Here is a 14,531-nt window from a genome sequence, read left to right as displayed (position 1 = left end):
TATTTTTCACGTTCAGAAGAAGAAAACAACAGGCATTTAATTGTGCTAAATAATACTTCTTTGCGTGGAGGCTTAATACTAGTGTTAAAGCTAAATTATCATCCACTGTGTCCCCAAGTCTGAATTTCTGTCTTTATTAGTCTGCAAAAAAAAAAAATATGTTTCTTTAAAATAGATTTTTACAGTGCTTTAAATGTCGAAATTTGAAATCAAGTTTCGTTTTTTCTTGATTGCATTCATTAATTTGTTTCTTAAAGTTAAAACTTGTCACCAGCTTTTGACGTCATTACTATCCTACAGTTTTCACAGGTATTCGTAATTACTAGGTGCAACTGGCAGCTAAAATAACGTTCAGTTTTTGTTACTTCAAAACAATGGTAATAAAATAACAGTTTTGTGGGTTGAAATATGTATGCCTCCGAATTAAGCATATTTAGTATGAATGCAAATAATAATAATAAAAAAAAATACAGCTCTGTCATTTCCATCCTTGCACATAATGTGTTACTTTCTACTTTATTGTGAAATTTTGATCTTTTCATGCATATACTAAATGTATGCCTATTGATTCCTCATAAATATAGAGGTTTTACATTTTAAAACAAAAAATAGAAATGATAGAAATTCATTGTTTGCGGAAATGATAGTGTTGGATCATTTTGTTGCAAGAAATCTCTCTGTCCCATTTAACTGTTTCTTTTTCGGTCATATTTTGTCCAAAAATAAGCACATTGTTTATAAATAATTTTGTGCTCAAATCAATTGCATGATGATTACTTATTGAGATTTCTGAACAATAGTAATTTTTTACGCTGCTTAGCTAACAACTCAGCCCCCAACCCCCAACCTGGAGGGCCAGTCCTATTTTAGTCGCCTTTTACGACACGCATAGGCTACGTCGGGACTATTCTGACCCCTTGGTTACCACATTGTAACTGTTGAGGTACCACGGTCACCACACGGGGAGCTCATGTAATATAGTTATATTAATTAATTGGTGTTAGTTTTTTCTGTGACCTTTTTACTGAACGCAACCTTGTTTACCTAACCGTGAAACTGGTTTACCGTAGTTTTCTGATCAATAACCAGGTCCGCCGAGAGCCGAGTAGGGTCCCTAGTCACTTTGGTCATCAAGCTCCCCTTCCGCCAGAAAACGCATGAAATTTATACTACTGCGATCCCGAGCCCCGCCCCCCCCCCTCCTCATCGACTGGGCTCCTAGTTTCTGACTGCACTGACATTCCCTCTCGTCGGCCCTGTCAATAATTGACTGGAAAACAATAGCCATTGATTAAAAACACTGTAAACTTATACAGTAGAAAGCCGCGAGAAAATCGATGGAATGGTAAAGAAAAATATGTTGTTAAGTAGCATTTGAGCAAATCAGCAAAACACCCTTTCGCTTCATACGATCGGTGCTTGGACAAAGTAGTTAAAGGTCATCTCGCTTAAGGGAACCGGGACGTTCTCGGCAACGAAAAGAGTCAAATTTTTAGTTGCAAATCACAAGGTGTTTATTCGTTTTAAAATCAAGTGTGACTTAACAACTATTTTGTATAAAAAGAATGTAATCTTCTCATCATAAACCAGTAAAAATAGTTTTTTTCCTTAAAGAATATATTTTTGAATAGTAAATAGAAAATATATAGTTGCACGATAATTTGAAAATTTATGACTGCAAATAGGTACGCTTAGCAAAAACAATTCTGAATTAAATCACTCTAAACTTCAATACTATACAGGCAAAAGGTCACAAATTACAGTGATCCTATTAGTTTTCAGTTACCTTCAAATTAAAAAACCACAAAAAATGTTAAAATATAGTATTTCATAAAATCCCGAAAAAGTACGATATTTTTCGCTAAAATTAGCCTCCTAAAAATACAATAGTACCTAAACAAAAATAAAAATATGTTTAACACATGCAAAATGCTTGTATATGTTATAATACAAAGTTTCATAATCATACATTGATATGAATTTTATGTAAGCGTACCTAAAGTTTAAAAAAATGTGTTTTCTGAAAAAAGGGAAAACGTGTTGACCTTGACAATGCTGGTAAGCATGCGATACGCTTCCCAAACTGCTTGCGCCGAAGCATTTTCTAAGTTTACGTTATATAAATAGAATAAAAAGTAAAAGTAACTGGATCATGAAATATTTGATGAAAGAAAACATTAGTTTGTGTCAACATTCAATTCAGATACCATCCCTTAAAAAGGGGCGTGGCTTTTTTGTTTACATTTTAAAAAGTAAATTAATTAGCTTTCGGAATTCGATACCCACACAATACATACATTTTTGGAATTGGAGAAGTGTGTCTTATTTTATGCAGCTAAAATTGAAAAATCAATTTTTTGAACGTATAAAACGTCCCGGTTCCCTTAACTAGAATGTCACAAAACAAATTGTAAATATGTGTCTAATATATTTACAAATTGCAATATATAATGTCACTGTGACAATTTTTAATTTGGAATGCATTTGGTTTTCACTTAAGTGAAACTCAGAAAAAAGTATAATTCTATTAATTCCGTATAAAAGTATAATTTTTCATTCCGACAAACGTTTTTTCGGAAGCTTCGAAAAACTTGATTGCAATTTTATCTTTCTCTTTTCTCCTTTACTTCTCAATTTTTTTTAAATTAGCCTTCATCTTTGCGACTCGTTTCCAGAAGTATTACTAATTTCCATATTTGAAAAAAAAAAGCACGCGGTGTACATTTGTTATTTTGCACTCTACTAAACAAACGTCACCTTTGCTTTGCATACAATTCATACCTGTATTGTGAGATAAATCTGCGTATCAGCTGAACAATTTTGTTAATTTGTGCCTTACTGATATTGCTTTATCTAAATTTATGCATAATTTGATCTTATATGGTGAAACAAAGCATCATATCATGTAAACAATTTTTCATCATATTATCAATCAATTTGAAAAAGCTAAGCTTTGCAAAAAGAGAGAGTCTTGAAATAATGTTTACATTGGATCCATACACAACATATCGCAATGTTTTGGACCAAATATTTCTCAAGTTTAGACGTTTAGAATTCGGATCCGATAAATCATCTATAATTAATGAACAACCTCATAAATCTGAGCACAGTTTTCAAATATATCGTTTATCTTGCGCTAAGATCTGAATAGATTTGTGAACTTTTCCCTTTTTTATGAGCATCATGACAGTTTGATAGTAAAGGTCATTGACGTGATTTGATATGTTATTGTATGCTTCTTTGTTTCAATGAGCACTAAGAGTAATTTCTTGTCATTTTTGAGTGAATTAACAGCAACATTTAAGGTTAAAAATACTTTGGACAGAAATAACTATGAAGCAGTTAATAACGCAAACAAAGTTCCCGACTTGCAGACTCTTCCCCCAGAATTTATACCCGACTTCGAAAATTACAGCTTTAACGTGGTAGTTGACGCTCGACTTAACGAACTATTTGGGACCATGAAAAGTTCATAAAATCGAATATTATTGTTTCAATGAAAGACATTTTGGGCCTGGTAAGGTGTTGATGAAATGTTAGGGTTTGCAAATTAAGAGGTTCGTACCATCGAGTGTCAACTGTTTCAATTGACATTGTTTTTTTTTCCTTGTAATTTTTCAATACAAAAAATATGCTAAACCAAATAGATACCCGTTCATAATGTTAAGTAGAGTATTATCTGCATGTATATGTTAAGATCTCTTTAATAACTTTGATCTGTGGGAGTGTCCTCAAATTAAGAGGTTCGTACAATAGATCGTCAACTATTTTAACTGTCATCATGTGTGTTTCCTTGTAATTTTCAAATACAAAAAATATGCTAAACCTAATTAGATAACCATTACCAATGGTAAATAGAATACTATCTGCACCAACAGGTATCTCGGTCTCTCGTCTCTCCAATAGGTTTGATTTATGTGTGGAGGTCAGAAGGCATGTTTTGAATTGCGTTTCCCTTTTATGATTCTTTAATCACACCTTTCATTCAATTCAATTTAACAATGATTTTTTTTCACTAGAGTATAAATATTTCGTCACTGTAATAGTAACTATCAAGTGTAAACAAGGCTAAAAGAATTTAAAAAATCGATTCCCGTTATTGATAGTAACTCAAATATTCAAGTCCTGCACGAGGTTTCACGTAAAGTTTTCAGTTCACCGCGCGGATTCTCTTCTGAATTTTATTCACTTCATAGTTTGCTGGCTAAACTTCAGAAGTTCAGGACAAAGTATGCGTAAAGGAGCGTCAATAATTAATTATAAGCAACTCAGAAAAATTACATTTTTTCGAGAACTTCTTCCTGAACAATGGAAAGTCCTTTCTCTACCATAGTTATTGCTGCCGACAGTTACTTCTCAAAAATCATTTTGTGAACTATACTGTTGTGAATTATTAAGTTCAAGCATTTCGCAAATCAAACAATTTTAAGTTTCCTTTAGTTCTATGCATGATCGGCTGGTATTTTGTCAAAAAAGGAAAAAAAAAAAGTTTTTAGAGATCATTTTCCGTTTGTTCTTGATTGCATCGGTTTAGAGTATCTATACGTTTAAGCAAATTTTCGAACATATTTTTAAATTTTCAAGCAAAATGTTCAGTTGTCGAACTTGTTAGCTTGGCTGTAGCTGTAAGTCTCGTATCTCCGTCGGACACCCAAACCGCCGATCGAAGCCTTTTTCAAACAACAATAAGTGTTCTTTCAGGTGTCTCGATAGAGCTTTTAGTCGCCTGTTAAGTAAGGTCGTTAGGTATGAAAAAGGAAAAGCTTTTGAAATGGTATAATTTATGTGTCAGTTGAAATCTCAGTATGAAAAGATCATATACGAAAAACGTACATCATTTTTGTATATTTCACAGATTTATAGAATCCTAATGATTAATTAGTACAGTAGAATTAGTACAGGAGTACCATGTACAGGAAGATTAGTACAGGAGAACTTTCGATGATAAGACTTTTTTTTCTTTGGCAATGAGAGTTTCATTACGGGCAACTTTGAAATAGTGGTCTCAAAACTGACGTCATTTCCTAAAGCTTAATAACACTGAGAGCTTAATTTAACATTGAAATAATGGGTCAATATACATTGAGTTTTCCAATTGTCTTATTTATCAACGAATTAGTGTTAGATTAATGTTATCAACGAATTAGTGTTTAGTGTCTATTGTTAATAAATACGTACTAAACAAGCATAGCACCAATTTTCAGTTTTTTTTTTTTTTTTTTTTTTTGCGTGTAGGAGTACAAAAAGTGTACGAACGAAATTGGATCTGTGTTGTCAAAAGTATGTTGTCCACTAGTCCATCAAAACTAATAACCCTCATTTGAATATATAGAATAGTTTGAAAATTAGTAGACACTGTTTATACTGTAAAAAAACATTGACGGTACTTAATGTTTTAAAATAAGTAGTAACAGTGGTAATTTTTTAATTATTAGATTAACAAAAGATTTTATAACCCCAGTTATTGTGATAACTTAGTCGAACTTGCAGTTATATCGTAAAGCATTTAAATTCGCTTCTTCAAACAAAATTACATATTTATTTTTCAAGCGTTAAAAGAGTTGTATCTCAATTTACAAGTTTTGCAAGTTGCTGTGCCAAAAGCAACTTTACTTTGTGTCATTAAAATAACCCTCAATATTAAAAGTCCATAGATAGTTCATAGAAATATGTCACTATTTCTGAAGAAAATAGATACCAATCAAATTCATAGTTCAGCTTATTTCAGAATGATGAAAAAGTTCATTTGAATGGTATGTGTTTCTGTGTTAGGTAAGGCTTAATTTGCATGGGAGCTAACGGGTAGCTCAGCTCTCACCCGTCTTTTCAATTTTATGTGAATTTTATTATTATGGGTGGAATTCAGACGAATCGAACATTAAAATAAGTTCATAGACTCTTTTTTGTTAGAAATTAAGCTCTGGTGCCAGTTGAGAAACACGATATGACAAGTTTACGTAGCAACATAGAAATAAAGTTGTTTTCTCTGCATCACTTAAGAGCTTTTGATGATAATGTACATTGTCTTTATGCGTTTTTACTGCACGAAAAATATCAAAAAGGAATTTTATTTTTAGCATTACAGCACTAAAGAAATTATTAGCTGGTTTTTTACCACTAGTGTAAAGTACAAAAATTAGCATTTAAATTAATACTAATATCTTAATTTTTTTAGAGTATTCAAAACTTATTGAAATGTTTAGATGAATAATAGATGAATCACCGGCCCATAAGCATATTATATTGCTTTTAGTCGTAGTACATAAGAAGAAATCAATGGTCAATAGGAAGTTACTTAGTGTATACAGAGCTATACACTGTAAAAAAAATATATAGTATAACATTACCAGTTTTATTGTGTTACACGAATTCTGAAATGTGTAGCATCATTGTTTTAAAAACTCAAAATTGTGGGAGGAACCTTGCACTATGGTTTGTGTAGAATTCCAAGCACATGCGTAAAGACCAGAGCTGGTAAACTGTTATTAGGGAAACAAAAACCAGCCTTAGTGGCCCAGCGGTAAAAACACTTGCTTTGCGAATTGTCTGTGAGTCTCGCGTTATGGGTTCGGACACTGGGTTCTTGTTTAGATAGCCAATCAAATGATAATAACCTGCCATCATAGCTAAAAATCATTCTTTCTATTGGGAAAAAGTTATTATTGAGCTTTTGTTCTATAGAAAGAAGATGGTTGCTTATGTGATCAAATTATAATTTCCTTTTTTATGACAAATATTTGAATTTAGGACTAGTGTGGAAATGTTTGTTTCGTATGCCGGAGAGCGTGGGTTCGACTCCCACCGGTACCCTGAGGGTTTCTGTACCTTTGTTATCCAAATTACATTCTGTCTTGTGCTGTCTGTGCCTTGCATCATAGTAAACTGTCTGCGTTGAAACAAATATACGCGTGTTCTCGTTTATTCTGCAAGACCTCTATTTTCGCGACCATTAGTCCTAGATGCCTACTTCCAATTGCAAAAATGGTGAAAATAAAACCAGAGTTAAGATATCAAAAGTTTATAGCACACAAAAAAAGTTAAAAAATACGAAATCTAACTTTTTGTATGGTTCCCAAATCCTCTACGAGTACATTGCCTTTAGAAATCACAAGAATCAAAAAACAATTCACTCACAAAAAGTTGACAGTACCACCAATATACACCGCGATATAAAACGCAGCGTTCTGTGACTCACAGCACTTCACACCAGTAGTCAATTACACCTTTTGGGATGGGGGAGGGGGAGGAATACAGCAGCTAACAATTGTTTGAAATTACATGTGTGCATAGAGAGCGTTTTTTCAAATTGTACGAGATTTTGCAGTGTACTTATACGTATCATCGCATAATATTTGCATTTATTTTTCAAAGGCAATGAAAAATAAAAATATTTTATCTTGATTTCACAACATGTCATTCTTTTGAAAGAGAGATAGGTAACAATCTTCCCTTCTGCACGCTCCCTACTAATTTTGAGCCCCCTTGAACTTTTGTCGCAAATGTTTCAAACTATGTTAGTACTATTTTTCAATTATTTCCCTAAATGTAATGTGGAAACTTGGAGAAGGTATAAAAAGTTAGATTTCGCGATTTTTCATAATTTTTCTTTCGTTTCAAACTTTTAATATCTGAATTCTGCACCTCATTTTGAACATTCTTGTTGCTGCATGTAAATAGAGGTTGCAAAAATAGATGTTTTGCAGGTTAAAGGGAGGCATGCTGTGTATTTAAATTTGTATTTAACTCAGTATTAAATTATCTTTAAACTGATATATACGAGTTTGAAATTTGTGTAAAACACACCATATTCCATAAGCATTCAAAGTTAATAGATTGATATGTGTTAACGATTCTGTCTAATTACTATATTAATACACATAAGTTGTATTAATGTATTGTAAAATATTTAGAAGAACTTTAGCAAAAACTATAACTAATCCTAATACTCCAATGTATTAAAAAATGAGCTAAACTTTCCAGTTCGTCATTAGATTTTAAATAATTAACCAACAGATAATAACCCAACAACTCTGTATTCAAATTTTTAAACAAACTCGTTCTTTCAGTAAAACAGTTTGCTTCTTGAAGGGAAAAAAAGTTTGTTTTTCTTTCTGATGATCGATTTTCCAGTGTCGATAGTTCAACTAGAAGAAGAGTGATGTTATCAGGAATATGCTCTGGTCTTTATTATCATCACCAATACAGCCCACATTATTTCTATTAGTGTTTCTGTGATACGATACGGATTATTAGTCAAGGAGTTGCAACAGATCTACTGCTGCAAGCTGCTGAGCTAAGACTACAAAATGCCATGCTAAAATAAACTTGAAAAAACTGATCCTTTTAGAGATAACGCGGTAAGTAACCCGGAAGCACTGTGATTACTCGCTGAGATTTAACAGTTCTTCAGTGAGATTGGTGCATGTCTATCTCCCTCGGGATCCACACTGCTGTTTAAAACATTAGCAGAAACGTAGGAGGTAGTCGTAATTTATATCTTCATCGATGTTATAAACGTCAAAGTAGTAGGCAGTGAAAATGAACAGAATCGTGAAAAGTATCTTTTAAATAGGTATTTATTGTGGCTTAGGATAGCAAAACCAGCAAAGGTTCGGAGTAGGTCGTAATTTGCATCTCATTGATGTCAGTTAACACCGAAAGTTACTGTGGTAAAATTTTTGTCTGTTTGTTTTTGTCAATAATGGCTGTTCTAGTTATTTATTTTTTTTATATTGCCAAACAAAATTGTAGAAACATGTTTTTCAACCCAGTTACGGAAAAACCTTGGAAAACTTTGGGGTCATAGCTTGGGTATTACTAAGAATTCTAGAAAATGGGTATCGTTACAGCAGTTCCTTGTATACGGAGTAATTGATCTACATGACAGAGATCGTGCAATTTACAAACTTGAGGATCTGTGGAGAACTACTTTTTTTTTTTTTTTTGGTATCCATTTCAAAGAAATGTCGTACAACACTTTTCAAATCTCTTATTAGGCCTTTTTATAGGTATTGTGAAATACATATTTTGAAGGATTGTTTTTTGTTGATTTGCTTCTAAATAAGTTCTTTGAATACCCTGCCATAAATCAGTTTTTACTGCATATAAAGGATTTAAAACTCTCTTCTCACTATTTTCTTACTCTTTCTAAAGGTAGATAATACGAAGTTTTAGATCATTCTTCTGTAATTATTTTTTCAGAAACTTTTTTTAGAATGAATGTGGTTAACGCGTCAAGTTCTTCATCCAATCATACATTGCCTATCTTCTTCTTCTCATTATTATTTTGTCATTGGAGGAAAACCAATGTGTTTCAAGTACATTCTATAACAAAAAAAAAATAAAAATAAAAAAAACCCGACGCACTAAGAAGGAGTTGTCAGAATGAAACGAAATTTTACATACATAAGGAAAACATTGACATAAGAAAATGATTACAAAACGATCATTTATTGCGTTCAAAAGTTACATTTTCTGGAGAATGACCCAATTACAATGCATTTTATATGACTACACCCAAACCTCTTTTTGTGCGGTGGATAGGAACCGCATTAAAAAATCGCATAAAAAAGTCTGTTCGTTTTATAAGTATTATCGTCAATTGAGTCCCAATGTGATTGAAATTTTCATACACCGCACAAAAAAGGTTCGCAAAAAAAAAAAAAGAGGTTTGGGTGTACTTAACAAATGTAATTATTTTTTGTAGAAACAATTAGGCTAATAATAAAACAATGGTTTTCAGTATACATTTATACATCTCTTTTGAATTGGAAATGTATTTTATGGAGTATTTATTGGTCCATTGTTTATCAGTAGTTTAAGTAAAAGGTCAATTAATTTCAGTTTTATGTTTAGTTTATTGTAGAATGTGTACTTAAAGCTCCTCCTATTCTTAGGTCAGTCGTAGTCTAGAAAGGTTATGGAACGGAAGCTTGACGTGAAGAAATTAACTTTCTCGCATAAATTTGGATGCAACGCTAAGCTAAGATCTAACTGAATTAAATGCTTTTCGTCGTTGTTGCTAAAATGTATTTTTACAATGCGAATAAATAAGCATCAAATTAGTAAAATATTTGATACTGTTTGAAAATAACTAAGGAACTAATTTCCATTTCGAGCAGCATGAAAAAGTCAATTCAAAGGTTTGCGAAATTGTGATTTGTGAAATTGAATCAAAGTTTGTGAAATTTAAAGTTGAGGAGGAAAAATAATTTTAAATTTTTAACGCATGAATTTGGATAAAATGCATCAAACGCTTTTCGTCGTTGTTGCTAAAATGTATTCTTAAAAGGTGACAAAATGAGCAATCAAATATTTCAATTCCCTAACGGTACACGTCAGCATTAAACGAAACCATTTGACGAAAGTTAAGGAAGGAATTCCCATTTTGAGCAACATTAATGATATTAAAGCGTCTAGATTTGAATTGCCTACCGGGCTTTATTAATCATATCTGTGAAGATTCAGTGAGCCATTTAGAGTACAAAATCGGAGCCCAACGTGCTTTTCAGTGGTTGGAGATGATGACATTTCCCACGTTGCCCACTCGGTTCCATTTTTTCATTTCTAATTTATAGCTGCGAGGGCGAGTTTTATGACTTTTCTTGACTGTTTGCACTCCCGCTCGTTGGCGAGGATTGTGGCTACTAACCTCTTGATGCAGCAAAGGAGGATACAGTTTGGCACTCCAGGAATGTTGTCTCTCTGTAGCGATGCTCCAGAGTTGAAGTGCAAACGCATGAGTGTTTCCCTTTCGACAGGGGTGTAATTCTTTTTGAAATATGGCTACTGGGTTTATAACTCTGGATTCAGAAAAATACTGCGGTCGGGGTCTGGCAAGAGTATTAATGGGCTCTTAAAATGCATTTGCTAGGCAATATCACATGCATGGTCTAAAGGATTGTTATGACTAGGATGCCATGAAGGCATTTTATAGGTCTTTTAAATTGAACTGTCATTGTAAATAATAAGAACAGTCATTCAAGTTGAGAGACACTATTATGGTTTGCAACAGTTGAGATAAAAATGTCTGTGATTTCTTTAGGATATTTCAATGAAATGGAATTTACCTTTCACCGCTGAGGCTAGGAATTTTTACGTTCTGTATGAAATCATAACTTGATACATCTTTGTCCGCGTGGAATTTTAAAACTGAATTGTGCTTCTTGGTAGAGAATCATAATATCTGTATCAGTAAAAAAGAGATATTCCTGAATAAAAACGAAACTGACAAAAAAACGGTAAAATATAATTCGATTTGTTTCTGAACGTTTCAAAGAAATAAATAAACGTGTAGACACATGAATAAAATGAAATGGATTTTATTACGCGAAAACTATATTTATTGAAATCATAAAAGAAGTACGTGCAATTAGTAACTTATTGGGAAAGTTTGAACGAGAATTTTAAAAGTGCGTTTCGAAAATGAGATTAAATTTTAACCTGTGTAAGTGCTATGACTGCTATTATCAAATAAACTCAAATGTTATCTTAATGGCTCTAAACCAAAACAATGAGTTATTTTTGTTAATTTAAAATTAAACATTTTCAAATTTTTACTCTATTCAATTAAAATTTTTACTATAAAAAATAAATATTAATCATAATTAGACCGTTTTTAATTCACTGGATCAATTGCTACTAAAAATCAATTCGATCGTTTTAAAACATACTGGAAAGGTTGCTACTAAAAATAAATTAGACCCTTTTATAATTTACTGGATCATTTGATACCGGAGCTAGAATTTTATGTTTACTAAAGCTGAACATAAAGAACGAAACTAAATAAAGTTATAAATACTTTTTTGGACATTTTAAAATTATTTATATTTTTTCTGGAAATATTGACAGATTTAAAATTACTTGTATTTATGTAAAACGTACTTTCTTTTTTCCAAGTTTTAGTACTTGTCTATCCATGTGTCTCAAAAAATTGCTTAGTCAAAAATAAATCACGACGATAGTCGAGATCTTGAACAAGCCAACTTTTCCTAAATTTATATAATTTTCCCTTTGTTTATTTTTATAGTGTTCGGGTCTCTATTATTTCATACATATTCAATTGGTTATAATAATTGTCTTAGTACGAGAGACAGTCACTTTTACAAGTGTTCTCACAATTCAACAGACATCAAGGTATCCAACAAACTAGTGCCAATAAGAATAACAATAATAAGAATAACAATAGTGATAAAATCCCCTTAAAATTATTATGTCAGAAAATAATCACTTGAATTACATTCGAAATCGATGTATTTTTTTGGAATCACATTCGAAAAGACAGTTTCAAGGCATCCTTTATACCCTAGCTTAATTTTTTCGAGCATTTTTAAAATTTCTAGTCATGCTGGTTTATGGATAAAAAGCTTTGAATTTAAATACAACAATATTATATTTTCTAACTGTTCAACAAACATATGATTGCAAGAAACGTTGCTCAACATCAAGAGTTCTTTTCGTAAAGTTTATCAGAAAAATTCCACCAAATTGATTCAGAATTGATTGAAGAAATCAGTTGATCAGAAGCTACAACCGATAAAAATTTCCTCGCTGCTGTTATTAATATTGTCACTTCTGAACTGATAGAATGATTAAACAAACACAAACATTTACTAAAAAAAGATGTATCACCACCCACATCCTAACCCTCTCTTTCCCTTTCCCTCTTCAATTTCTCATCCCCTCCCCCCGTAAATTATTGCCTGCTTTGTTTTCATTGGCCGTCAGGTGACTTACATTTCGCATGAGAATAAATGAATATCAATTATATAAGCATTTCATAATTTTTAGAAATCAACATACTTTTTACATTTGTATGTGCTCAATTGTTCCGTTTTTACGTGTTTATTTTTTTAGACGGAAAATAACAAATTTTTAATTTTAACTTCAAGTTTCCCGCTTTTTTAATTTGCCAAACCGATAAAATGTCGATTCTGCCTGTGTGTGCCCCTAAGACTCTAAGCTGCCCGACAAGCAAAATTATGCTTTGATCAAATCATTTTTCCTTTTCTCAGTTCACTAACACAAATTAATTATTTTTTTAGATTTAACTTAAGTAAAAGGGGCTCTTCCATAATGTTTGAACTGGGTTACGTTCGATATGGATATTTTGCTTGTTTTTATGTTCTCGCTTTCTTTGTTTTTCATTTTGTCTTTATTTATTTTATTTTTACGAGGAAGTGGAAAAAGCAAGCACACATTTTTTATCAAACAAAAAAACATCAAGGGAGTTCAAAAATGATAAGAAAATATGATTAAAATTAATACGTAAAAAAAGTATATTCTCATTGAAGAAATCATGAAAAAATATTTAGTCAAAGTAAAAGAACTTTACACTATTCTAAAAATAAAAAGGAAACTTGAGATCAAATTATATATTTGCTATATTTTTGAATCATTTGTGGTTGTAACAAAATATCAATGGCTCTAATTTGTTATTCAATGTTCCCAGTTGGAGAAGAAAGATTTCCCTTTCTTTTTCTCTTAATCAAAAAAAGTCATGGTAATATGATAACCCTTTCAACACTGCGTTCGAAATGGAGAATGTGGAGATAAAAGGAGCACTTAAGAACTTTAGAAGCGTGCTATTGAAGAACATCCCTCAAAAGATGCGAGCTTGTTACGCATCACCGAGTTTTGATTGTTATCTAGTGCCAAAATAAACAGGAACTGATTCGCAGTAACACAGTGGAAAATGTAAAATGTTACAATATAACACAATATTATATATATTTTGCTATATTCATTTGCACGGAAGTGACATTTTTACATACATCGTCGCCTCAGAGCAACCGTAAGATATCTAATCCTAAACCACTGTAAGATATCCTTCTGTTGCTCTGAGGCGAAGATATATTTTCCACTTTATTCGCGAAACTTTAAACTTTGGTTTTTAATTATAGTATGTACTTAAATATCAGGAACTTTTATGTGGTATTATGCAAAGTATTGTCTTTCTAAAAACAAAAGTTTTAAAAATACCGATTTTTACGTGTTGCGGTAGCCGGTAGATCGTACAGTTACAACAGCATCACGTACAAATCATTATTTTTTTCAGTACGAGAATGATTTCAGAAAGTTCATACCTCATAAATACTGCCGTGGACAGGTGAATGGCAGTATTTGTAGAAATCAGTTTTCGAGATAGTTGAAGAAACGCGTTTTAGGTTCAATACTAACAATAGGAAAATGTTAGAACTAGACTGTCCTCTATTGCACAAGATAAAATTACATGTTGTTGCTTTCTGAAGGCAAAAAATACTTTCACTTTCGTAATTAAATTTTATTAAATCAAGTAAGATTAGCAATAAGCACATTAGATAAGTACATTATACTGACATATTTATTTAGTACTTATATTGTAGCCCCAATAAGAAAACAAAAAGCACTTCGCTTATTTGTTTGATAAAATTGTGTTACGGGTGAAATTATATTGAACAAGTGATAAACGTGAAAATATCACATTAATAAATCATGCAAAATAAATTTATGCTAATTGAACATGACGCCATAGCAAATAGCCAACTTTATAG

General features: G+C 31.9%; 1 protein-coding gene across 1 annotated transcript in view; it reads left to right on the top strand.

The window, feature by feature from the left end:
* LOC129231364 (protein Wnt-1-like) overlaps positions 1-14,531 on the top strand; it is a 141,646-nt gene that overhangs the window by 31,330 nt on the left and 95,785 nt on the right. The gene's annotated exons all lie outside the window — the stretch shown is intronic.

Source organism: Uloborus diversus, chromosome 10 (genome assembly GCF_026930045.1).
Source record: "Uloborus diversus isolate 005 chromosome 10, Udiv.v.3.1, whole genome shotgun sequence".
NCBI lineage: Eukaryota > Metazoa > Arthropoda > Arachnida > Araneae > Uloboridae > Uloborus > Uloborus diversus.
The sequence above is the reverse complement of the archived record's forward strand: the minus strand, read 5'-3'. Positions and strand labels throughout refer to the sequence as shown.